This window comes from Chrysochloris asiatica, unplaced genomic scaffold (genome assembly GCF_000296735.1).
Source record: "Chrysochloris asiatica unplaced genomic scaffold, ChrAsi1.0 scaffold00116, whole genome shotgun sequence".
Lineage (NCBI taxonomy): Eukaryota > Metazoa > Chordata > Mammalia > Afrosoricida > Chrysochloridae > Chrysochloris > Chrysochloris asiatica.
This window is the reverse complement of record NW_006408634.1, coordinates 10,187,112-10,192,075: the sequence shown is the minus strand read 5'-3', so window position 1 is coordinate 10,192,075 and position 4,964 is coordinate 10,187,112.

Genomic DNA, 4,964 nt, shown 5'->3' with positions numbered 1-4,964 from the left:
CTCATCTTTCTCCCGCGGAGCTGCTGGTAGTTTCGAACTGCTGACCTTGCGGTTCGCAGCCCGATTTGTAACCACGACACTACCAGAGCACCTTGTTGTTAGTCTCCATCATATTGGTTCCAATTCATGGTGATCCTATGTGTGCCAAATAGAACTTCTCCATAGGACCTTCAAGGCATAAGGCGGCAAGTCACCACGCTTGTTTCTTGAGAGACTAGAGAGTGGATCCTATGTGTGCCGAATAGAACTTCTTCAAGGCATAAGGCGGCAAGTCACCAGGCTTGTTTCTTGAGAGACTAGAGAGTGGATTCAAACTAACAACTTTTGAGTATAGTAGTTGAGCATGTAACCCATTTGCCCTACCTGGGGATTCCACCAGCTGCTGGAGGGATCTTTTAAAAAAGAACTTGGCTCTGTCTTAATTAAGGGGTCCTGGTGGTGGTATGGGTTAAGCATTGGACCACTAACCTCAAGGTTGGCAGTTCAAACCCACCAATCCCTTTGTGGGAGAAAGATGAGATTGCCTGCTCCCGTAAAGATATGGGGTCTTGGAAACTCTGTACAATCAAGACCCTATGAGTTGGAAATGACTTGGCAGTGGACTGGGTTTAGTTTTTGTTTTTAAAAACAAAAGTTATTTTGTTCATTTTGTTGTTGTTGTTAGTGGTCACTGACTTGGTACCAACTCATAGTGACCTTATGCACAACAGAATGAAACACTGCCCAGTCCTGGGCCAACCTCACAATCATCGCTATACTTGAGCCCATTGATGCTGCTACTTTACCATTCCATCTCACTGTTGAATCTTTTTTTCTCTGACTCTCCACCTTACCAAACATGATATCCTTCACCAGTGACTGGGCCCTCCTAATAATGTGTCCAAAGTATGAGAGACGAAGTCTGGCCATCCTGGCCTCCAAGGAGCACGCTGGCTATACTTCTTCTAACACAGATCTGTTTGTTCTGATGATGAATGCAATGCCATTTTCTCTTCAATTTGTCATTCCTGGCATAGTAAACCATGTGACTGTCAGATTCAAAATGGCCAATACCAGTCCACTTCAGCTCACTAATGCCTAGGATATTGATGTTTATACGTTCCATTTCATTTTTGATAATTTCCCATTTTCCTAGATTCATACTTTGTACATGTTCCGATTATTAATGGATGTTCACTTACAGCTGTTTCTCTTCATTTTGAGTTGTTCCCCATCAACAAATGGAGGTCCTGAGGGCTTTACTCCATTGGTGTTATCAACGGTCAACTCTACTTTGAGGAGGCAGCTCTTCCCCAGTCTCATGAGGGGCTCGTTTTCCGGCACTGTATCTGACAGTGTTTCTCTGCTTATTCATAAGGTTTTCAGTGACTAAATATCCGGAAGTAGTTCGTCTCTCCTTCTTCCTATTCTGTCTTATGCTGGAAGCACATCTGAAATCTGTCCACTGTGGGTGACCCTGCTTGTATTTAAAATACCCATGGCATAGTTTCCAGCATCACAGCAACACAACAGCCACCACAGTATGACAAACGGACAGAAGAGAGGTGCTTCATTTTAGGTTGATTTTTTTTTTTTGTCTGCCTACCCCCAACCCCACCCCCACACACTAGAATGCAAACTCACTTGTTCTTGACTGCATATTACCACAATTAAGGTGACGTAGACCTGCTATCATTGAATTGATCCCTGGAAACCCCACGTGTGTCAGAGTAGAACTGTACTCCATAGGGTTTTCCGTGACTGATTTCTCAGAAACAGATTGCCAGACTTTTCTTCCGAGGTGTTTCTGGGTGGAGCCCAACCTCCCAACATTTCAGTAACATCCAAGAGCTTAATTGTTTGCACCACTCAAGGACTCCAGATATGTGCTTGTTGTTAAGAGCTGTAGATTCATTTCAGGCGCATAGGGACCCTATATAGGGTTTCTGAGGAGTGGCTGGTAGGTTTGAGCCACCGACCTTGCGGTTAGCAATCCAGTGCTTATCATACAGCGCCACACCAGGATTCCCGGATATGAATGTAGTGTTGTTATTATGTCTCAATGTAGTGTTGTTGTTATGTGCTGTGGAGTTGGTTTGGACTCATAGTAGGGTTTCCGAGGCTGTAAATCTTTACGTGAGCAGAAAGCCTCATCTTTCTCCCGCAGAACAGCTGAGGTTAGCAACCTGATTCGTAACCACTACGCTAACACAGCTCCTTTATGAATGTCGGTGTTGTTATTGTTGTAAAGTGCTGTCGAGTCGGTCCCTACCCATAGCGACCCTGTATAGGGTTTCCGAGGAATGACTGGTGAGCTTGAACTGCCAACCTTGCAATTCAAACGGCTTTGCAGTCTGGCACATTAACCCACAGCACCACACCGAACTCCAAATGAATGTAGTTGTTGTTAAGTGCCATCGAGTCGGTTCCGACTCATAGCGACCCTGTACAGGGTTTCCGAAGCTGTAAATCTTTACGAGAGCAGAAAGCCTCATCTTTCTCCCGCGGAACAGATGGTAGTTTCGAACTGCTGACCTTAAGGTTCGCAGCCCGATTTGTAACCACTACGCTATCAGAGCTCCGTATGAATGTAGTAGGTGCTCAAAAAAAAAAAAAAAAAAGGCTGGATAAGAGAAGGCAGGAAGAAAGAAAAGGAAGGGGAAGGTAGGAAATGAGGAAGGGAGTCAGGAAAGAAATAACTGGAGAGAAAGTGAAGGGAAAGGAGAGAAACTTGGAGTGCGTGGGAGTTAAGGTCTCCTCGTGGCCTTTGCACAATCATTGGCTCCTTTGGGTTGTTTTTGCTTTTGCATAGCTGGCTGTCGCAGGTCGTAAAGGTTCACTGGATTTTCTTCTCCCTCGCCGGCACAGTACAGTTGGGCGCTCAACCCCCTGGCCAGAACGCTAAGGCCTCTGGATTCTGCTGCGGTCTCCCTGGCAACAAGGGGACGCGCCTCTCCGCCTAGGCTTCCTCTGAGTGGGCGGGTCCGAGGGAAAAGGGGGTTGTACTTCGCAGAGGTTGGGGCAGGGCAGCGCCTCTTCGCCTATCCCAAAACAGTTCCTTGAAAAACCACCTTGTGCAAAGGAGACGTTTGGATTTTGTAATAGATAAGAAGTTAAAAAATTTTTCGTGTGTAGAATTATCATAGAAATGAAAACTCCAAATGTTCTACTTTCTTATAAAAATAGCCAGTCCCCAAGTAGTTCTGTTGTTAAGTGCCCTCGAATTGGTTCCGACTCATAAGGACCCTGTAAAGGGTTTCCGAGGCTGTAAATCTTTGAGGAAGCAGAGAGCCTCATCTTTCTCCTATGGAGCAAGTTTTGGGCTCGAACTGCCGACCCTGTGGTGCGAAGTCCAGTACTTATCCTGACAAAACCGTTTTCAGCCTCCTCAGAAACAGCGATAATTATAGCTCCCGCTTTTTATATTTAACAGAAAATAAAAATCAGGCTAAAAATATATCACCCGTAAGTACTCTGCACCTTTAAAAAAAAATCACCTGTCAACAATTCTTTGAAAATAAAGGTAAGAATGTAAGGGGGCAGGAACACTAGATGAATGGAAACAGAACAACCAGAAAGGAAAAAAAAAAGAGAGAGAGAATGTTCATGTATTGTGCAGAATGGAACTAAATTCACTGAAAAACTTACGAAGAAATTGTTGAATAAGAATCTAAACTACTGTGTAAATCGTCACCAATAAAATATTACTGAAAAGAAAATAAATCAGAAAAAAATGGAAGAAAGCAAAATATATTCCTTTACCCAGCTACACTTGTTTGTCATTAAAAATAAATTTTATTATAAAAGTGACACATGCAAAAAGTGTAAAATGACAGACAACCCTCCTCCACCCCCATCTCCCAGCATCCATCTCTCTTCTAAAGTAACCAGTTTAGAAATTTCCGTACAGTTCCCCAGGAGAGAAAGAGGTTTACTTCACTATGTTTGCACTTTATAGAGTTTACCCCACAGGAAGTTTTTAGATCACTGTAACTATTTTCATCACAGCATTTATGGTGTTCTGAGATATTATTTATCGCATTCTATTGGGGCAGTGGTACATTTTTTAGGGTCGTTATGAGTCGGAACCTATTCCATGACACACAACAAATTAGAATACTGACCATCATAACTGTAGGGATATTTGTCTGTGTTCACTGCTAATCCTCAGCATCTGGTGGTGGTTTTGTGCCATGGAATCAGGTTCTGACTCATAGCAACCCTGTACAGAGTTTCCAAGGCTGTAAATCTTTATGGTAGCAGAAAGCCTCATCTTTCTCCTGCAGAACTGCTGGTAGTTTCCAACTTCTGACCTTAAGGTTAGCCTCCTGATTAGTAAGCACTCTGCTACCAAATCTCCTTAATCCTCATCATCTAGAACAGTGTTAAATGATTGAATAACAAAGAGATTACACTAGAACTACTATTATTATGAATCCTGGGGTGGTGTTGAGGGTTAATGCGCGGGACTGCAAAGTCGGTTTGAACCACAACGTCAGCAATTCAAGCTCGCTAGCCACTCCTAGGAAACCTTATGCAGGGTTTGGGTTGATACCGACTCTACAGCTAATAACAACAGCTATTATTATGTGGTATTTTCAATAACCTCATATGCATGCGAAAGCTGGTCAGTGAATAAGAAAGACTGTAGAAGAATTGATGCCTTTGTGTTATGGTGTCAGAGGAGAATACTAAAAGTGCCATGGGCTGCCAAAAGAACCAATAGATCTGTTTTGGAAGAAGTGCAGCCAGAGTGCTCCTTAGAGGCCAAGATGGCCAAACTTCATCTCTCATACTTTGGACATATTGTCAGGAGGGAGCAGTCGCTGGAGAAGGATATCATGTTTAAGATGGAGGGTCAGAGAAAAAGAGGAAGACCCCCAACGAGATGGATTGGCCAGGTGGCAGCATCGATGGACTCAAGTGTGGCAAACAGTAGTGAGGTTGGCCCAGGATCAGACATGGTTTTGTTCTGCTGTGCATAA